General features: G+C 35.8%; 1 long non-coding RNA gene across 1 annotated transcript in view; it reads right to left on the bottom strand.

Moving 5' to 3' along the window:
* Window positions 1-5,106: 5,106 nt before the first annotated feature.
* The window catches only part of LOC109453500 (uncharacterized), a 311,169-nt gene continuing 292,880 nt past the window's right edge, over window positions 5,107-23,395 (bottom strand). The window contains exon 8 of the long non-coding RNA XR_012496936.1: window positions 5,107-6,480. This is a non-coding gene — a long non-coding RNA (uncharacterized LOC109453500). The remainder of the gene's footprint in view (window positions 6,481-23,395) is intronic.

Raw genomic sequence — 23,395 nt, 5'->3', positions numbered from 1 at the left:
GTCAAATATCCTGTGTTTCAACCTGCACTCTTTCTTTCACCTACTAGTTAAAGGAACTTGGCAAATCCTTTACTTCTCACAGCCTCAGTTTGTTTACCTGTAAAAAAGCAACAATAACTGTCCTGCCTATATAATCAAATTGCAAACAGTTATTCTAAAGAACAAATGAGAAAATTAACATAAAAATGCAATGATCCCAATGTAATAGTAACATTCTAATTACCTTACATAATCCAGAAGCTCAGCCTCAGAAGCTAGCTGCTGACTATTTGAAGGAGATTATCAGCATCCAAAATTTGGAGTTCTCCCTAGGCTGTCCCTCTTTCAGATCATTAAGAAAACAAAATAAGAGCAGCACAGTGTTTATTCTTGGAATAGACAATTGTTAATTTATCTCACCCAGGGAGATACCTTTTCATCCATGCCTTTAGTTTCTAAAATCAAAAATAATTTGTTCAAAAACAATTATTAAATACTTATTGTGTCCACAGGCTGCTCATCTGATAACAAGTAATTTTTACTGTTTTATAAACCTATACATACTGCTGTTTTTAAAAACAGAACTCAATGTGTTTTCTTGTTGTTTCATTTTGCTTTTTTTTTGAAACTCAAAAACTTCCATCACATGTTCATTTATCCCTTGAAATTTCCCAACATTTGGGTAAACAATAACTGTTCCTTCCAGAAACCATGTTCGTTTTCTACAATGAGGAAATAAGTGATTTGCTGTAAAAAAGGAAATCTAAGAAAATAACAAATCAATTTGTGAGAAAGAAGAAACAAAGAGTTAAAAGTACCCCCTTAAAAAGGAATGAATCATTAGATCAATTTCCAAAAGATTCACAATGAGTCAAGTCCTTAAACAAATTTTCAGAAGTTCAAATATATTGAACTAGTCAGTGTCTCTTTTCAAAGCAGTTCCCAGTTTGTGATTTTCTATCAGTTGTCCACACTTTACCATTTCTGACATGTACTGACCTTTCCATATTAATATGTACTTTACTAGATTTACAATTTTGCTAATACAGCTGTCAGGAGTATGTTGTTGTAAGATGTGAGGATGGGAGAGGTCAGCAGTTTCGGTAACATCTTTTTATTAAGATCATGAATTTATAAAGATGGCACAGAACTGTAGCCAACATTCTCACGTAATTTAAATTGGGATACGTGATGGGAGACAGTGTGAGATTGCAGATTAATGTATATCAAAGAGCAGATTTAGGGAAAAGAGAAAATTAACAAATTCCTGGAAAGATGAAAACTTTTCTCCTTCGATGAGTTAGTCCATAATGAAAGAATAACCCAGATAGTCCCTTTGTTCACCTTTATCATTACCAAAGCCAATATTCTTTTAAAAGTCAAATACAGCATTTTGCTCCAAAGGATTTACTCTGCAATTGCACTTTGCTAATGATTATTCTCTTCCCTTCTCATTGAAACATTTGGAAAGTAAACACAGAAAGATAACACAGGAATTCCTTTCAAGCCTACACAGTACCTAATATGTTTTAAATTCTATTCTATTAAGCTATCCTGTGTGATGGGTCAACACATAATATCTGAGACAATTAGATTCAAAACATGCTAAATGCTTCTTCTCAGCTTGTAATCATTAGCCAAGTAGCATTTAGAGTCATCATGGCATCATTTTAGTTTCCTCATTCATGTTAACACCAAGTCACAAGAACAACCTTATTTGTTTTTAATTGGCCCGCCCAATCTCTAAAATATCTGTAATTGTTTTACATTTGAATCAAATTTATTAACAGACATATGGTTATAATAGAGAAATCACTCCAGCTGGCGAAGCCCTAAGCTAAGCCCACAATAATTTGATCATTTGCAAATCGTTGTCACTTGAATGTTTTCTTAGTACAGCTTAATTATGACTCAACTCAGTCCAGAGTACAATGCAGTTCCTGGCAAAAGAAGAAATTGAGAGCTCTCAATACAAATGGGGCGCGCTTTGTTATTCATGTGGATGTCTCCCACCCAACAAACATCTGCTAATAAACGTGCTTCCAGTCTCCATGATAGCTTTTCCTTTCATCATTCAAACCTGGCATGAAATTTACATCAACTGAGAATTCATGTTATTTACTCATTGCCAACTATTACAATCCCATTAAAATTCTAGCCTATAATGCCCTCTGGAAAATTAGAAATGTTTATAAAAATAAATGCACAAATAAGACAGAGAGACATTTTACATATTTTCCCAGCAGCTCTTTGACAGATGGTCACCTTGAAATTATGCTGTGATAATACAGCCGATTTTTAAAAAATGATCTTGATACAGAATGTAATCGAGAGTTCTTGGGAGCCACCTCTGTATTTTCCCAAGCAATCTTTTCTGCGGTTTAAATGTGTTCATACAAATCTTAAGTGACACATAAAGCAATTTTTCCCCTCAACTATGTAGATCAGTCATAGCATTGTAATTAAATGTCATAGAATGGCAAATAATTACCTTACCTAAATGGTTAATATAGGAAAAATCCATCAACGATCCACCCTGAATATATAAACATTGTATTTGGGGGCTCCATTGGTATAATGAAACTTAAAAGCAGTTTTTACTTGTGTGGCCCCATCTGCCACTGACAAATCAAGTTTGAAAAGTGGTATTTGACTGAGGGTCACAACGTCCACATCACTTCAACTCCACTTCAACCTGCCCCTACTTAGGTAAGTATTCAAGTATAAAACTCTCATAGTCTGTACTTACCCAAAAGGGTCAACTTTTTCCATGTGAGGGGCCTAGTAAATTTATGATTCGTAACAGTCTCCTTCCAACTACCTGGCTGTCTCTTCCAAAGGTTTCCTATTGCTTTGGCAGATTCTTAGAATTTACTCTGCTAACAGAGGCCCTGTTCCCTTTTTTCCAAGGGATAAAACTAAACGAAGCTAATAGCTAACTCTTGGTAGTTAAAAAAAAAAAAAAAAGCAGCATAGTTTCTGTCTTTCAGAATGTTACTTAATTCTTCAAAGGCCCACTGAAAAATCCAGTAATTGTGATGCATTATGATACCACACTGTCAAATCTCTCTCTCAGCATCCTTTCTCCCTTCATTCTACTGGGGACCATTATCATTCAGTTCTCCTGCTCAGACTGGTTGCTTTACTCCCCAAGAGCTTAGACTTCTGGGAAGAAATAAGGAGTTTGAGAGCATGTCCCTAAAGTCTCACTGGAAACCATTTCTCCTCTGACAGGTCCTACGGCCCTTCTGCAATCATGATGCTCAGATCATGCCAGGGGCATCCAATGCAAATACAGGGCAGACGTGTCAGACCACAGGAGCACAGTGAAAGGGATATGATACAAACTATCCATATCAGTTCATGCTGCTGACCTTGATGCTGCTGTATCCAGAAAGGAATCAGCAAATGAAAGTCAAAAGAAAACAAATAAAAATATTGCTCAGAACAAAAGACCCTTTTTCCCCCCTTTAGTCATTCCTGTTGAAGAGTTTGTATTAATCCACAGGGGAGGAAAGATTTGAAGTTAAAACCTGAGCCACACTTTCACAAATATGTCCAATGTATGTGTTATAGATAGAGTAAAAAAGAAGGACTCTTGGGTATAAGAGTAAAACAATGCTGTTTTTCTCGCAACAGCTCTTTAAAATGTATTTAGTAGGAAAAATTTCTTCCCTGCCCCTGGATGAAAACTCCCATGGTCTCATAGCTTTTTGATCAGTCTTATACAACAAAAAGTCCTATAGTGTAATTACAATTCAATCTCAACGTAGTTATCAAAAATACCTAGTCTTAGAATTAATCAAAATTCAAAACTTGGTTTGAAGTTAAAAATTGTTCTATACTCTACCTGGACCTGTATCAAGCAGTAGGTCAGGGAAGAGGGTTGTGGTCCTTCTCTTCCTTCCTGTCTTAGGCTTCAAGGCCTCTCTTCATCTTCCCCATCAGGGTGTCGTCACCTCCCATGAGGCATAAATGGGGGGTGGGGGAGAAAGGTCAACGCAGAAAAATTCTTACTTGATGGATAATTTTGTTAAGTTTGCTTTGTGCTCCCTGGATCTGGCATGTATTTAAAGCTGACTGCATGTTTGGTGGGTGGTTTTGTTACGGGAGTCTTTTTCTTGCTGATACAGTGAAGAATCAAAAGTCAGCAAGCTGATTAATATGCAAGCAGGGATTATTAGTGATGCATTCTCAAGGAAGAGAATGGGCCTAGCTGAGGTGGGCGAGGAGAGAGAGACAGCGAGCGCATGGGCAAGAGAGCTGGTGAAAAAAAAAAGTGGGTGAGAGCTCTTGTCTCGATAGATTGCCAGGTGGGGTGAGGGAGTTACATATTGATTTGGTGGGAAAAGGTGGTGTGTGTTCTTCCATAGGAGGAGGGTGCGACCTCCTAAAATGGGTAGAGGTCTGTTAACTCTAATCCTTATCTTGCTCCAGACCACCTCTTGTCATCTGTTGTAAAAACAGGTATGTGGCTGGAGGAGGCAGTTAATCCTCCTTCTCCTACATTTTCTAACTTCTACCTAACAGTTTTATGGTTTTTATCAGAGATGATCTGTCACCTGGGTTTCCTTTGATACAGTTAATGCAGGCTCTTCAGTTTGGTCTATTAGAACTCGGTAGAATTTTCTCTTTTTGCTCAGGTGCCTTTGCTTCTATGGACAGCCCACCAGGACAGGATGAGAAAAACTCCATGCTTCTTCTCTGTCTCTCTGTCTGTCTGTCTGTCTGTCTGTCTGTCTGTCTCTCTCTCTCTCTCTCTCTCTCTCTCTGGCATGGGCCATATTGTGCACAGAAAATACTCATGTTCTATTATTACTTTAAACAAACTTAGAGAGTGCACACCAAGCTCTGCCCAGCAGCAAACTTTATCATCATTCTCACCTCCAGGGAAACTTACAAAGACACATATCTGAAGTGAGAGCCAAACACTGATCCTCCGGAATGGCCCCACTTTAGGAGACACATATTAAATTATCTTAGAAATCATGGTAAACTCTTCTCACTAGACTTGCAGCAAATAGAAGCCACAACACAAGTCTTGCCAAACAAATCCTCCTCACATCCCCTTCCCTTCTCTTCAAAATTCCAATCCTTTTGTTCCCTGTTATAGATAATCTGGTTCGTGTCAGGGTTGCCAAGGCCACCTTTGGGCTCAGGAATACACTCAAAGGGCTCACACCACTCTGAAATGTTGTTACAATCATGATTTTAGTTTATTACAGTAAAGGATACAAATTCAAATAAGCAAAGAGAAAAGGCACATAGACAAAGTCCTGGAGAAACCTGATACAAGCCTCCAAGTGTCCCATCCCAGTGAAGTTGCATGAGGACACACTTAATTCTCCCAGCAGTGAAATGTGACAACACTTGGGAAGTACCGTCAACCAGGGAGCTCACCTCAGCCTTGGCTTCCAGGGACTTTACTGAAGATTAGTCACGCAGGCATGCAACACAGACATGACAGCCCTTAACTATTCAGCCTCCAGCTCCTCCAAGAGGTCAAAGGGACACAGTGTGGCCCAGAGCCTCAGGGACACAGAAACAGGCATCCACTAAAAGCACTTTGGTAACATCAACTTTGTGGTCAAACAGATGCAGCCAGGCCCACGCTGTGAGGCTCAAATACTCTTCTCGGGGTTCAGAGATTATATCCCCAGGAGCAAGTCAAGGGACAGTTCTCCTGAAGACAGGCTTTTGTTTGTTTGTTTGTTTGTTTTTGTTTGTTTGTTTGTTTGTTTGTTTTGAATGTGTAGGGTTTGGGCAACCCTAGCCTGCAGAGGCAATCTTTTATTTCACAGGTTCCCATTAAGATTGAAGATTAGTTTGAGATATTGACTCCTTCCTCCACACCAACCCAGACAGAATCATAAATCAGAATAATTTTAAAGAATAATTAAATTAGAAAAGAAAAATCCCTGGGGAATATGAATTCTGCCATAAACTAGTAGAACTGCAGGGATTTGAGAGGTTGATGGAGAAAAGCGAAACTCAAAGCCATGGGTGTCCAGGGAAAGCAGTGAAAATACAGGTTGGAAGACAATGTTTATGTTTAGTCCGCACCTCTCCCCACACTGCCCTGAGGCAAACTGAATTGATTCTTCATCACTGAGACCAGGAATAATAACAGCCCAAGCTGCCAACCACAGTGGGAAGAAATCCGAGTAGCACCAGAATCCTGGCGAAGTGGGGACTTGAGGAAAACAGGTGATGATTATATAGCTGCCCTCTGAGTAAATCAAGAAAATGGAGACTGAGAATTGACCACTGAATTTAGCAACAAGGATTTCACATGTAACCTTTATAAGAGCAGTTGTTAGGGGCTGGGGATATAGAGACAGGGCTAAAGAATGGAGGTAGGGGGGTGGGCTGTTAGCTCAGTTGGTTAGAGTGCAGTGCTCTTACCAACAAGGTTGCCGGTTCGATCCCCACATGGGCCACTGTGAGCTGTGCCGTCCACAACTAGATTGAAATAACTCCTTGACTTGGAGCTGATGGGTCCTAGAAAAACACACATAAATAAAAGTTAAAAAAAAAAAAAGAATAGAGGTAGAGAGCCATTAACTGATTTAAATTATATTTAAGAAAAGAAGAGAGGGAGAAATAAAGACAATATATGTTTTGTGAAAAACCCTCTCCCTCAGTGTGATTCTAAGCGAAGGAAAGAAATCAGAGAATAGCTAGAACTAGAAATGGGAATTTCTATTAGTTGAGAAGAGGGAGAATGATAAAGGAAATAAGGGAGAATTACTGAAGCAAGTTGCTTGAGTAGACAAAGGGAGTGGGTTCTAGTACCAAGTGGAGGAGTTGACATTAGCTAGAAGTAAAGAGAGTTTATACATAGTTGATTAATCTGGGTTCCCCTAAAAACAGAGCCAGAGATAAGAATTTTATGCAGGTAGCTTATTTGTTAAGAAATCTTAGGACGCAGAAGGGAGGAATTGAACAAGGAAAGTTAAAAAATAAAATAAAATCCAGTAAAGAGTGTGTTATTAAGCCTGTTATCAATTTGGGAAACTGGAGTTCAGTTCCTCTAGAATCCCTTTAAAGATCCATGGAGAGTGGACATCAGAACTGTCCCACTGAAGTACAGGGAAGCAGGGACATCCTATGCCCTATTGGCTGAAGGCTACCCTTCTGAGAATTAATTCTCTGCATACCCTATATTGAAGGAAGTAGTTATACAGATGGGCTAAAAAATTTAACTTGAGGAAGGAAGGGGTCTGAGGGGTAGTTAAAAAGTAGTATGATTGGATAGAATTGTTATAATAAATTGGAAATATAGGACGTAGTTATGAGAGAGTGGAGTGCTTGAAACTAAGATTATAAACATGTTGCCATTGCCATGAAAAGGACTAGTGTGGGACAATGGAATTAGATGGCTAAAGTAGCGTGGAATACAAAATCATTGAAGGAAAGTTGAAACTGAGAACCCAGTGTGTTGAAAGGTTATCCACTTGAGTTATGAGTTCTTGAAAATTAATACAGGGGTCATGTTGGAGAGACCGACAGTGACCTAGGAGTTAGTCTTCAACTGAATAAAAGGCGTGCCTAGGAGTTGGTAGGTGCCTACTGCAAGAAAGGATAGTGTGCAATTGTGTACCCAAAAGTGTAGCATTGTTTAGAATTGTAGGTGCACGGTAGTGATAAAAAAACATACTGGCATTTGTGTTGGTTTTATTATTGCATTTTAATTCTCTACAGACTATGAACACTCTGATTACCTGAATCTGAAGAAGACCGCATCCCCACTTACCTTGGTGCATCTCAGAAAATATGCAGTACATATTGATGATATAAGATTTCTAAAATTTTAGTGACACTATGGGTAGGGAGAATTTTCTAGAAGCAGCAGTAAGGACTGAAATATATACCAAATATCACCCCTAGCATGAGAAGAATAGGAGATATCATTTGAGAGGACTGCACAAGGGGCAGCATTCCTGAGGGCAGCAGGGAAAAAGAGTTGAAGTCCTGAATAATTACTGACTGTGCCTTCCAGAGAGCACAGTGGGTTATTTTAGGGCTTGTGAGTGTGAAGAAGGTATTACAGGGACTCAAGATGGTGGCACAGGAGGCAGTATCTCCAGGGATCAGCCAGGTATTAACTAGAACAAGAACATGAAGGGAATGTTCAAAAAAACAGCTGAAGATTTAGGAGATGTTACTAATTACTGACTTCCAGAGGGTAAAATGGGATTGTTTTAGGAGCTGGAGAGGATGGAGATGGTATTAGTCAAGTTTCTTTCAAAGTCATGCTGGAATTAAAGTCTGGGAAATGTGGAACCATCTAAAACCATTAAATCATTAAAGAAATCTAAAACCATTAAATAAATAGAATCAGTAGTTTAAAATCTACCCACAAAACAATAGAAATAAATCACATTCAGGTTTTGTAGGTGAGTTCTGCCAATCTTTCCAGGACCACAAGATCCCTCCTTGATAAACACCATTCTAGAGAGCTGAAAAAGAAGAAAGTTTCCCCAAAATCTATGTAAGTACTGTACTAGAAAGGAAAATGGAGGCAAATCTCACTTCTGACATTAGATGAAAAAATCCTATAATAAAATTAGTAAACTATCAAATATTTTTAAAATTACAAGAAGACAGATTTAATTAAAGGAATGCAAAAAAGGTTAATAACATGAAACTTTTTCACCATGTTAAAAAAGGAGAAAAATAAAACACTTATAATCATCTCAATAGATACCAAATTTTTATAAAATTCAGTACCCTTTTATGATTTAAAAAACAGCACAGTAGAAATAGAACAGAACTTCTTTAATCTGAAAAAGGTTATCAGAAGCCTACAGCAACTTTTATTTTAATGGTACATCATTACATGCATAAGTACGGACATAAGCATAACTTTGGATTCGATCATCAAGTGATTTAATTTTGTTTTACAATCATCTCTTGGCTCTTTACACTTTTATGTGAGTTTCATACTCAATTTTTTGAAAAAAAAAATACATATATATATATATATATATATAATCACATTAGGCATTTTAAATGGAATTGCATTGAGTATATAAATTTATCTGAGAATTTTTATCTTTGCAATATTTATTGTGCTTGAATATGAATAAGAACTAACTCCTCTTTTTCTAGATCTTCTGTTAGGTCCCACAATAATGTCATATTTAAGAGTTTTTTAACAACACATATTTATTCTTATGTACTTAATTGTTTTTGTTGCTATTGTAAATAAAATATTTATTAAAATTCCATGTTTAATTTACTGTCACTGAGAATAGGAAAAACACTGATTTCTTGTATACGGATTGGTTTCCAGTAAAGCTTCTAAACTTTATTAATTCAAATGGTTGCTATAGATAGATTTTCTAGATTTTTTTTGTCCACTCAAAACATCTGTGTATACAAAAGGCTTTGTTTCTTCCTTCCCAATCTATTTAGCTGTTATTTATTTTTCCCATCTTACTATATCCATCTTGTAAGTGTAGAGTAGAAGCAATGATAATAGTCAATCTTTCACGTTCCTGTTTGTCACGGATATTTGTCATTCTTTTGGCCAAATAGTCCCCCTCCTATTAGAAATCTTAGTGTGAGGTAAAGACCATCCTTAAAAATGGAAGCTGAAAATGTGAGATGCTTACTTTCCCAGTCTGCACTAGCCTAGAGCCCACATGGCTTAGGTTCCTCAGTGCACCCTGAAGGATACTATTTTTCACTCATAATGTTGTACATTGTATGGGGTGAAGAAATGTATAATGATACATATCTACTACCATTACATTCACATACAGAGTATTTTCATTGCTCTAAAAATCCTCTGTGCTTCACCTATTTATCTTTTCCCTCAAACTCTGACAACCATTGGTGTTTTTACTGTCTCTATAGTTTTGCTTTTTCCAAAACGTCATATAGTTGGAATCAGGAATCATACAGTTTATAGTTTTTGCTTCTTTTATTTTTAAATTGGCTTATTTAACTTAATAATATGCATTTAAATGTTCCTCCATATCTTTTTATGGTTTTATAGATCATTTATTTTTACATAGCACTGAATTAAATTCCATTGTTTGGATATACTCCAGTTTATTTATCCATTCACTTATTGAAGAACATCTTGGTTGCTTCCAATTTTTGGCAATTAGGAATAAAGTTGCTATAAACATCTGTGTGCAGGTTTATGGGTAAACATAATTTTTCAGCTCCTTTGGGTAAATACCAAGAAGTGTGATTTCTGGATCCTATGGCAAGAGTTTGCTTAGTTTTGCAAGAAGTCATCAAACTGTCTTCCAAAGTGACTGTATAATTTTGCATTTCCAGCAATAAATGAGAGTTCCTATTGCTCCACATTCTCACCAGCAATTTCGTGTCATTTTTTCAGATTTTGGGCACATTCCAATAGTTGTAATGTTATCTCATTGTTGTTTTAATTTTCATTTCCCTGATGTCATGTAATATGGAGCATCTTTTCATATGCTTATTTGCCATCTGTATATCTTCTTTGATGAGGTAGGTGTCTGTTAAGGTCTTTGGCCCATTTTTAAATCTTGCTTGTTTTCTTATAATTAAGTTTCAAGAGGTTTTTTGTTTTGTTTTGTTTTGTTTTGTAATATATTTTAGAAATCAGTCCTTTACCAGAACAATAAACAAAAGATAGAATATGAAACCATGATAGAAATATTTGACCTAACTTGGAGTCAATTTTGTCTTCTCTATCTGATTACTTTTTAAACTTTGTCAGTTATTTTTGTATACACTGTTGTTGCACTACAAAAATGACTATGTGTCAATTTGTTTTTGTTTATTCTTCTCATATTTTTTACATGGTGTTCTATGGTGCTGAAAAATTCAAAAACATTCTATTTTCTAGTTCTCAAACTTCTGTTAAGAATATGTTGTAACATTTTATTCAGTCCTCCATAGGCATCCCTTTTGAACTAGAGTTTGATGCCATATTCCATCTCCCTTTAGAATGATGCACTGTTCTTTTTAATCCATTCATGTATTGTTCTACAACTATGCTCTCCAGTGAATCACTGGCAGTGGACTACCCAAAAAGGAGAGCTCACAAATAGCTTGCTGATCTGGATTTCTTATGGAAATCTTAGGCTGAGAAATTTTTCCCTGAACTACAAGATCAGTAGGCTTTATTGTAAGTTCACCGGTGGCTCCAAAACTACAAAGGTACTCAATTTTAAATACATTAATTTTATTTTGTGTGCACCAAAGTCACTCTATCCATACACGACAACTTTGATATGCTTAATTTTTGATGATGTTTAAAATCTTTTGAAGTCATGGTGTTAAGGTCTTGTCCAAAAACACATTATTCCCAACATTCCCGACCCATGTTGTCTTCTTAGCTAGATAGAGGCAAATTAAATAATATCGGACTGATAACATACCTCTTCTCATTGTTTTCCACAACACTAAAGAATAGTCAAATAAAATTAGATGATCTGGCAGTCCATGGAAATATTAACATAAGGCTATTGTCAGGCCAAATTTTCTATGATTCCTAAATAATGCTCTCCTAGATTGACTGGAATACAGATATTGATTAGGCAATATCCTTAGAAAAGTAAACACATTTGGGAGAATAATAAAGAATAGGATTTTAGTCTAAAAAACAATATTTCCTTTGTACCAAGTCTAGGTGAAAATACTCAATATCCTGAGAAAGAAGTCAAGATAATCTATTAGACCAAATTTTGTTCAAACTCCATCGAGAATTCAAACTTAATATACAGATAACCTAAGAAAATGATAAATGAGTGCATTCCATTTGATCTTTCCTTAGAAAGAAAGGAAATTGGGGTATTTTGTCATTTAATTGGTTTCCTAACTTCTCAAACTGAGCTTGAGTTTAGTTGTACAAAACACAGTTTAAAAGTTCTTAGATTGCTTAATAGCTTTTCTTTTGGGGGACATTCTTTTGTTGAATACTAATTACTACCATACACAAACAGCAGAGACTAATGTCTGGGTTCTAATGATCACGTTACATTTAATCAGATTTCACTTATAACCTCAGGTCTGATTCTAATAACACCAATCACATCTTTTATATGTTTTGGAAGTATTTTAAAAGGTTAGTGCATGAGAACATTTTAGCCCACAACATGCAGCTGAGTAATGCAAGTACTCACCCCAAATACAAGAGAGTGAGTGAACAGGGATTCAGTTCATTGTGATGCATGTGACACACACATAGACATTAAAAACTTAGGAAGTGTTCATTGATGACTTCCTAAGGAGCAGATGTAACACTTATATAATTCTTTTTCCCACCATGCAGCATCACAGACATTAGTCCATAAATTTGATCAACTGCTCTGTACCCCACGGCCTTTGTACTCCTAGCAAAACATACTTGACCTGGAGAAACTGCAGTAGTCCCTTGTACAGTTCATATCATTTTAATGTTTTAACAGTCAAAAATCTTCATAAGCAGGAACTCACACTTTGTTTGCAATTTATAATTTCTTCTTTGTCTGACAAGATTCCTTAAGAAAAGATTCATATAGGGTTTATTCCTACATAGCTTAAAAAAATAAATAAAAGTTTTAGAGCATTTGAAAGGAAACCATTTTATGCTCTCCTTTACTCATAACCAGCTCTATTTTTATAGAAGATAATCTATTTCCCAGTGTTTCTATAAAATGAATAATACAATTTTCAGTTGTTCTTTCTCTCCCTCTCCTTTCTTTCTTCGCCATTTTCTTCTCAACATGAAACTATTTCTGTGCAGAGACCATGGTTTTAGGCATGGAACAATGACTGGGAATTTGCAGACCTCAAAACTCTAGACTCACTTTTGTATCTGTGAGATTTTCCTGAGGTTACTTAACCTCTGTGTGACTCAGTCTCTATCTTTATATTTGGAATTATATTTGTTCTTACTTATTTTACCAAAACATGGGGAGGGCTAAATAGAGTTAAAATGTTTGGGAAATACAGTTGGTGCATAAATCATGATACAATATTTTGGAATAATTGTTATAGCACCTCAACTTCTCATTGACAGCTAATAAATCATTTAGCACATTAGTAACAAAAACTACTAATTATGCTAAATGAATAGTGTCCTGATATAATTCTGTACTTTATTCCTGATAACTCATTTAACATGGATAGTCTCTCTCTCACTGCTCAGTGCTTTGCCAGCATTTTCTTTAATCTTATCAGATTGCTTTGATTTAATTGAGAAGTCACTCTAGAAGAATGTCATTTTTCTTGCATCTCTTCAACAAAGTAATATAATTAAGGTTATGCAAAACAGAGAAGATTCCCAGAGTGCCAGGTAAGAGTGAAGGCGTGTGAAATTCCCAAATTAGGAATTGCTGTAGTCAACATAAATAATTGACATTTAGATGACCTAATTAAAACAAATTACATCTCTGTAGGGGAAAGTTATGATTTCAAACACAGAATATTTTTGAGAAATAATAGATAAAATAGCTGAAGTAGCTGTGTCTTGTATTTTCTATAAAAATCATGTAAAATTCAGCTTTATTCTTGATAAAATAATATTCAATGAGTGAAAAACTTGTGGAAATTTGAAAATATATCAGAAACAGAATATTCTTGAATTATGTTAAGGGCAAAGTTACATAGCAATTAAGTGAGACAACTCTGGATCCAAACAATACACTCTTGGGCCACTTTTGCACAACTTCCTTAATCTCTCTGTACCTTAGTTTCATTGTCTATGAAAGAGGGACCTTATGCAGCTGTTATGAGAATTAAGTAATTGAATATATGTAAAGTGTCTTGAAGAGTGCCTAAAATAGAGCAAGAATGTGATAGATGTCCAATTTGTAATAATTTTCATTTTTTTACACATGAAGCCCTTTAATAATAAAAGGAAAATTGGAAACATTATTATAAAAAATGGACAACTTATCTTAATATGTTTTCACTTAATTTACTTTCAAAATTTCTTAAGAAAAAAAATGTGGTTTTTCACAGGAAAATTGCATTCTTATTCCAGAAGGACTTTATCACCTCTTCTCATGAAGCAATCACTTTTTTATACAAACTCCCTCAACTTTTCAGAAATGTGCTTTCATTTTGGAAATGTATCAGTTATGCTCTAATGCTTGAACAGCTTTGAATTTTGTTCATTGTGTCAAATCACCTTTAATAAAGAAATGGAATTATAGATGTTGATACCATAGGGAAAAAAAGCACCTTCAAATTCTCTTTATAAGAAATTTGGTCCACTTACATTAATGGAACAATATCTCCTGATGAGTAGATTTTTTAAAGCAAAGAACCTGCTGATAAAACTTTGTTAAAATTTTATCAAAATCCTATTTCAAACACCCACACCAAAAGCACTTTTTGTGTGATATATTATCTACAAAACGATGAATTAAAATGATTATCTGTTAAAACCTAATCTGTGGGGTATTTTAAAATATTTCTTTCTTGTGTTGAAAGCAGAAGGCATTTTTTGTTGAAAATGTACCAAAGTCAATACTCTATTGCAAAATGTAAGCTGCAAAGCAGATTGTCCTCAATAAAGTAACAAATCTCTACAGCATGGCAATTAAGAACAACGATAGTGAAATCACACTGCATCAACTCAAAATCCAGTGCTGATTATTAGCTATGTAATCTTGGAAGAGTTATGTAAAGTCTCTGTGTCTCAGTTTTCCCATCTGTAAAATGAGGAGCATGGTTGTATTTATAGAACAGAATTGTGGGGATTAATGAAATGATACCTGTGAAACATAGCTTATGGCCATAAAAAGTAAAAGTACTCAAAAAATTTTGCCTTTGTCATCATGGTATATGTATTTTTGGGTCAATAGCTGGTATATGTGTTTTAAATATTATTGTAGAAATCAAATCAGCAACACAACACGTCACTAATTTTAGGAATATTGTCACTGCGTAGCAGTACCTTTAGCTATCCATTTTGAAGCACTGGTTTTTTTTAAAAAATTGTATTTTTTAAACCCATCTACATTAAATACTAATCAAGATTATAGAAAATGACTGTATATGCAGAGCGAAGAAATAACAAATATGGCATCTTTAGGTTACATTTAAAGGTTAAAGTTTTCCAAAACTTCCTTTGTTACTGGAGTGTGTTTATTGTTTTAAAGGTCACAGACATGTGAAGGATAAATGGATGGGGTATAAAAGATAGGGAGTTCGGGTTTCCTGAAAGCCAAGGCCACTATCCAATCAGTGGCTTTGCTACTAATCCCTTGGCCGTTATTATATTTTTCCCGATATAAGAATGTTGCTTTACTTTTAAAAATAGTAATAGCTGCCATTTTGTTAGCAACTATTAAATACCAAGCACTATACTAAGCACTGTAAACATTACTTTAAATTCTCTCAATAATCCTCTGTCATGGTGAAGAACACTGATAAAAAGTCAGATGTAAAAATAAAATGTCATTTAGTTTTGATAATTAATTGGGAAAACTCCCAACACTTGGTTAGCATTAAAAAGAGAAAAGAAAAGGAAAGAAAAGAAAAGAGCAAAAACCTAACTAAATGCCCAATCTAAATTTAATCCAATCTGATAATGTAAACACTACCTCTAGGGCCTGGTCTCTAGTTGGGGTAAAGGGCTCAGTCTTTCAGCGAGCCTCCCTCGCCTCCTGTCTTTTCTCAAAGATTAGGTACCAGAGAAGGAGTGTGTGGGTGACTTGGCCTTACAGTTTTGAAAAATGGATTAATACCCTGACCTTGTGCTATTAGGTTGGTGCAAAAGTCATTGTGATTTTTGCAAGTACTTTTAACATTTTAAACTGCAATCACTTTTGCACCAAGCTAATAATCACTGGGTCTACACTCGTAATTGTCTCCTGGATTCTGGGGCAATGATTCCTGTCTACTTTTTGACTTTTGAAGCTTTAATCTGTGACTAGGGCATTTGCAGTTCTTTATTTTGGCCTGGGCAATGCTCCTGGAATAAAATAACCTGAACTCCCTTCAACTCTCCTGACTGCAGACATGTAGGCACCCTCTTACTCCCATGTCTGTCAGTTTACCCAGCCTGGATTGTGGGATCAACTGCAGGTACTTGACAAGCCCACTGGCTTTTTAATCAGCATGCACTCCACAAATGAACTGAGAGGCTGAGGAAGGCCAACTAGATCTTCTCCCAGCCTTCACTCTTTTAACTAGATTGGTTGGCCTTTGATGTTACAGATTCCCTCTAGAATTCCAAAGAGAGATCTTTCCATACTAGATATACCCCTAAATTCTTCGAATGCATGTCTTCTCCAAGCCTGACGACAGGAAATTAAGACTATCCGGACATGTTTTGTCCTTTCACACTCTCCCGTCTCCTTTCCATCCTTTCTGTAATTCTTCAGGACTGAGATCTTCTGTTTTAGCTTTCCCATATCATATGCTCTTTATACCATAGACAAGCAAACCTATGGCTTTGTTATTAAATAGCAGAAAAGTCATTTTCTGTACACGTTGGCAGAACACTGTGACCTAGTTCAACTCCAGGTTTGGCTAAAGGAATAAAAGTGAGAGAGAAGAGATTGCTAGAAGAACACAGCAAACCTTGTCTCTCCTCACAGCCTGGGCCTCGAGCACATTGTTTTGCCTAGGGATGAAACACTACTCTCTCCTGGTTAATGTTGAGAAGCTGAAATCAAATATGGTCTAAAAAATTAATTTCTGACAAAAGTATATCCCTTTTTACATTTGTAACATATGCTATTAATTTCAGAAAACTGAGGCACAAAGGAGCTAATAACTTGCACAGGTCAAATTTCCACTTCTAACTGCATCTGATGCCTCATTCACCTTCATTAATAAGAAGCTGACACCTTGGCTGAATGCTTACTTCTCTTCCCTTGTCAGAAACCTGAACCCCACAGCCTTTGCACAACACATTTACCTGTTAAACTAAAACATGACCAACATTTTTCCTAATGATCTGGTGAACCCTCTTTCGTAATTTTCTATAAATATTATGTAAAATGGAAACTTAAAAAAATCATTATATATATTACATTTCTATTGTCTCCAAGTTTGTTTGAAAGTACAATGAGATACTGAAACAAATTAAAATTGTACCTAATGCTATAATTTCTATGGACAAAAACATCTCCGGGAATATAAAAAAATAGCTCTTTAAAATAATCCCTGTAATTCAAATTTATTCAGTCAACAAATATTTATTAAAAACTCATTTTATCCCAGGCATATTTTAGACACTGGCATTAATGCTCTGAACAAAACAAATTTCCTCATTGAAGGAGACCTATATAAGCTCCCAAAAGACCCCAATCCACAGGAGGGTGGGAGATAGATGATAAACAGATTAACAAATAAATACATATTTTAAGTGGTGGTAAATGCTATGGGAAAAAAGAAACAGGATAAGATAGTTATGTTACGGTAGGGTGTAAGTTTTATATACAATATCTGTGAAAGTCTTTCTGTAAGGTGACATTTAATCAAAGGCATGATGGTGTGGATAAAAAGGGGGTTCTGTAATACAACTGACAAATCCAGTGATGGAAAATAACCTCACAGGGTAATCTAATTATAAATTCCTAATTGGTCAGGTCATGGTGGGTAGTTAGGCCCCAGGCCTGTAACTTCTTTAGTGAAAGGTTTTTAAGCAAGTCCTGTCCATTGCTCTTGTATATCTAGGTTAACACACCTTTGAAGTGCCAGAGTAATGCTCTTTCTCAGACTCCTGAGAGGCATAACCGTCCTCAAGGGAACATGTAATTTTGTTAACCATCAGGTAATCCAATCCCCACCTTGCTTTCTCCCACCTTCATGTAATTTTTCTTATGCTCCCTCCATAATTCCAGATGCTTATACAAGAGAAACTGCAAACTGTCATTCTTCAGAGCATTTGAGATCTTGCTTTCTGGCATGTGGTCAGTTTGGTTCAAATAAACTCATAAAAAATTCCTATAGGTTTGGATGTTTCTTATGTCAACAAAGCAAGCAAGAGATAAGGAATGTAGGTTTCTGGACAAAGTCCATTTGCGTCACAGAGAACAACAAGGAGACATGCTTGAGTAGGGAGCATGATAGATGTGTTCAAGGAAAAATATGGGCACCACACTGGCTAGGACTCGGGGCACCAGGGGGAGAGTACTGGCAGATGAAGGACAAAGGCCTAAGAAACAGCTAATGTAAGAGATTTTGCCTTTCATTCTGTGAAAGTCGTGATGCCACTGGAAGGTTGTGAGAGTGTCATTCACTAACTTGAGCTGCTAGGTGGAGACAAGACTGGAAGCGCCATAGTGAAATCAGGAAGAGAGCAGTGTTAGAGATAATTGCAATAGCCCAGGAGAAAGATGATGCTGGCTTAAATTAGGATAGTAAGAAGAGGTTGGTATTGCTGCATAACATCCCATTCCAAACTTAGAGACGTAAGACAAAGTCATTTAATTATGCTCATGCATTCTATGCATCAAGAATTTGAACAAGGTTCAGCTAGACGGCTTGCCTCGACTGCATGATGTCTGGGCCTCAGTGGGAAAGATACAAAGGGTGAGGAATGATGACTCAGTATTTGGGTGGTAGCAGCATCTGAAAGCTTGCTTACTCAGGTATCTGGTGAGTGGAACTCTCCAGTAAAATGACATTTCTTCTTCACGTATGGTGGGCTTCCTCACAGCATAATGGTTGGTTTATGAGACTGAGTATCTCAGTGAAGATGCATGGCGTTTTCTGACAAAGATTCCCCCTTTGACCAAACTTTAGGCAGGCTTCTCTGAGCCCTCTTTTTAACGAGGCTTCTTTCTTGTCCCTGTCCTGTCTTGGGCCTGCCAAATCCAGTTTCAGCAAAGAATCCTGCTAAGTCACTTTCACAGGTATCCCCCACTCCTTGATGTCTAAGTCCTTGGCCCACCTTTGGCAAGAATCCTGTTAGGTCAGTTTATCAAGAAATCCCTACCCTTGATATGTTCTCTTAGTAATTTTCCATCTATTGATCCCCTTGCTCTGTTCATTGTCTACAAATCCCCAGCAATCTTTTCTGTATTCATAGTTGAGTTCAGTCTCTCTTCCCTATAGCAGTAGTCTTGAATAATGTCTTCCCTTATCATTTCACCAAGTGTCAGAATAAATTTTCCTTTACAAAATCTAGCCTCAGAAATCATGTAGTGTTATCTCCACCAAATTCTGTTTATGGGAGCAGTTGCCAGCACACCTAGATTAAATAACAAGAGGATAAGACTCCATTTCTTGATAAAGGAAAAGCAGCATCCATTAAGCTAAGAGCATGTGAAATAGGGGAATTTTCTACGGCCATCTTTGGAAAATAAAAGTTGCCTCAAGTTTGTATAAGGAAGTCATAGAAGAAATAGAAGAATCTATCAAAAGACATTATTTTGTGGGTAATTTTGCTTTGTTTTGTTTTGTTTTTACCAAACACTTTATGGATATACATTTTTAAATATATCATTTACTTTTATCCTCTTTAGAAAATGACTTTTATTCAATACAGTATAGGTATTAAAATTTTAGGCTATCAACTCTGTCAATGGTTGGATCACTTCCTATCTATCTGACCTTGGACAAGATATTCTGTTTTCTCTGAAACTCAGTTTCCTTACCTGCAAATTGGCAATGATAAAAATAGTAATGAATAGAGTGTTTGAAAAGATTAAATGTGACAATGCATGTAACGTTATACAGATAATGTTTAATGAATTTTAGCTCTTATTTACTTTCTCTTATTTTTGGAAATTTGGGACATATGGCAATATAAAAAAATAAAAATTACCAGCAAGGATAGTTCCCAGAACAATGTCTTGTGACTCTATTAATATTTAGCATGACTTGAATATAAACAAAGTTAATATATTTTATTTTATTTAGAGGTTTCAGAGTCATTTCAGTAATAGAGAAGTTTTTGCAATCAATTCTGTGTAACATATTGATCACCCCATACAAACACACAAACATACAAACAGACACACAAACATATATAATGTAAGAGCTAAGAAAAGAATAAATTGCCACAACCAAAGAGGCTTTTCCTTGCTCCAAAAGAGTAGTAAAAAACTTACTTAAAGTGAATGGAGATTAAATGTAAACATAGCCTAGGCTAAATAAAATACAAAAATGAATTCTTCTCAAGGTGCTATTCATTCAAATAGAGGATTTGAAATTCGATCGAATGCCAGTGCAAAGGCATATAATGCTTGAATGACATTAATTAGTTGAAAATTGAGCCTAGGAGCAAGTGAGGCTCATCCACTGAATATGTACATAAGATTTTCCTTTCAATGAGGACCACAGAAAAATATCTGAGCAGCTTCCTGCCCTTATTTACATTCTGGTTTCTATTGACATTTTCTGGAGAAAGAATTTCATGCAAATACAAGCCTTCCAACTTAATAGCAAACTGATAATAAAAGTGAGCACTTTCTTTTGTGAACAAATGCCTTCAAAAAGCATCTGAACCATGAAAGTATTTAAGAGATTATGATTTTTAACTAAACTGTGTTTTAACACACAAACTAAAAAGAGAGATTTTAAACATCCGCCTAGAGTCTTAATTTCAGAGAACCTAAAGCTTCTTCTAGTTTACCACCACCATTTGAAAAATGCAAAATTCACATTTATTAAGTTTTACTGATCTTTTATTGGCTTCGTGTGTTTTTGACATTTTTTTTCTATTTATATAATTTTAGACTATAGAATTTTATTCTGATTTCTATTTTTTCCCCAAAAATGAGTATTATGTATCTAAGCAGGTGGCCAATTGAACAGCTTTGACCACACAAGCCTCTTAGTATTTTTAAAGAAATTCATGTTGGCTAATCAAATTTAAGAATGCATAAGCAGTTTAGACACTTTTGAATATAATATTTTTTCTACACTAACCATGTAATTACTTTGAAACTTTACAATAAATTATACTAGTATTTCTGCTTCCTTTCATGTTATGCTCTATCACTTAAGAAATTCATCCTTTTTTGAGCTACAGAAATTCTTCACAGAAAAATCAGCAAAAGGCCAGAAACAGATCAGTATAGCAGAAAGTGAAGAAAAAAACCTGGCAAACCAAAGATCATGACTTCTAATACCTTTCTGACTATTAACTTATCATCTGACCTTCTGCTAGTCACTTACCCTTGCATAACCGCCATTCTGAAGTTTGTAAAAATGGAAATAACAACATTATGGTTACTGCCCAAAGGGATTGGATAGAAAAAAACTGGAATAAGGGCTATAAAATACCTTGGAGGACATAAAATGCTACATAAATGCTTGATAATAAAACAGTTACAGAGCCCCATGGTTTAATATAAAACTAGTTTCTCTGCTAAACAAAGTACTAGAAGAAGCACTAAAGATCAAATAGAAAAAATATGCAAAGCTCTTGGTCATAATTAAAAGGGTTAGTTTGAATTGATTATACGAACTGATGTATAGATGTCTGTACAAGCTATGCAATGAAATGTATAGAGTAATCCAGTCATCATCGCATAATACTCTAAAAAGACAGTCTAATCAAGCAGGTTGAAATCAGAAGCTGGAAGGCATAACACTACACAGTCCCATGAGTGTGTTCCTCTTTAAATGAGTTTGTGTGCGTGTTTTTTGTCTAACAGCACTATTTCATGGCAAACAACCAGAAGTAGAGGAAATATTTTTGACATATTTTTTTACCCACCCTATTTGAATATATTCATTATGCCATTTTCTCTTTGAAATTCTAATTTCATTTACTTAAAACTAACATTAATTATTTCAAGAAATCTCTCAAACTATGATTTTACTTAGGAATTTAATCACAACTAGATGTTGCCTAACATAATTTAGGTAATGTTCAGAAATATCTTAATTATTTTCCAGTTTTTCTTTATTGTTCCTTACAAAAGAAATAAGAATAGAGACTTGAGCTCACCATATCTCACAGAAGAGCTGTGTGTGGTCTTGGTTTCACCATCACTTGCAACTTACTATTTAATAGTTTCAAAAAAACCCAAAAAACAAAACTATAAGCCAGTACTTTTCTAAGATGGCAGTGTAGGTAGATCCTGAACTCACTTCCTCCCAGGGACACAACAAATATACAACTACATATGGATTAATTCCCTCTGAAAGGGATCTGAAAATTAGATGATCAGAGCCTCCATAACAAAGAATAAAATGACAGCATTGAGACGGAAAGGCGAGGCAAAGACACAGTCTCACCAAGGAAAAAAACCCTGCAACCCAGCAATGCAGACCATTTGCATGAACACTGTTGGTGGGAGTGTAAATGGTGCAGCCACCATGGAAAACAAACAAACAAACAAAATTAAGAATAGAACTACCATATGACCCAGGTAGCTCACTTCTGCATATCTACTCAAAAAAGATATATTCACCTATGTTCATTGCAACGTTATTCACAATAGCCAGACGAACGAAGAAACAACCTAAAGGACCATGGATTGATGAATGGATGAAGAAAGGGTACATATTTATACAATGGGACACTACTCAGCCATAAAAAAAAAAAAAAAAAAAAAAAAAAAAAATCTTGCCATTTGTGACAACATGCATGGAATTTGAGGGTATTATGCTAAGTGAAATAAGTCAGATGGAGAAAGACAAATACCATATGATTTCACTCTTATGTGGAATCAAAAAGAAGCAAAACAAATAAACAGAACAAAAATAACTCATAGATACTAAGAACAGATTAATGGTGACCAGAGAGTAGGGGGGGAGAATGGGCACAATCTTAAGACAGCTCCTTCAGGAGGGAGGGAAAGAAGTGGAGCTTACACCCAATACCTCAGCTTTTCAAGACACTGCACTAGGGAAAGATAGCAGGATGATCTCAGCCCCTGACATGACTGAATAATTGAGAGAAGGCACAGAATCCTAAATTATCTACACACACACACACACCTAAGATAGAGTGGGAGGAGTGGAGTGGGCAGACTCACAGAAGAGGTTTGAAAAATCTCCAAAATCACTAGCCAGCCCAGAGAGTTGTGTGTGTCCTGTTAAGAAGACGCATGAACTTCTTGAGATGGTCAAAGATGAGTCACTGAGAAATTTTACAAGAAAAAGAACACAATTTGTTTTGCATTTCTGGTAAATCACAGTAGAAGGGGAAGAAGATCTTATTGAAGAAGATGACACAAAAATTGAGAATAGCTTAAACGATGCTGGGATACAAAAGTAAAGCAATGAGAATCTGAACTGTGGAATTGAACTTAAATAAAAGGGTGAGGTTTTGCAACGTGTTTCAAAGATAAAATAATTAGAAATTGATAATGTGATTGGAGAAGATGCGGAAGGATTCTATTTAGAATCAAGTTTCTGGTTTGCTTCAATAGGTAGGTTGAGGCATTCCCAACCAAAAAAGAAATTATGATCAGATCAGCAATTTTTCATTATGAGCCTATTGTTTAGGTTTGGAAATTATGCAGTTGAGATGCCAAGTACCAGAAGAGAAATACACAATGGATGGCTGAAT

This window comes from Rhinolophus sinicus, linkage group LG05 (assembly GCF_036562045.2).
Source record: "Rhinolophus sinicus isolate RSC01 linkage group LG05, ASM3656204v1, whole genome shotgun sequence".
NCBI classification, from domain to species: Eukaryota; Metazoa; Chordata; class Mammalia; order Chiroptera; family Rhinolophidae; genus Rhinolophus; species Rhinolophus sinicus.
This window is presented reverse-complemented; position numbering and strand designations above follow the sequence as displayed.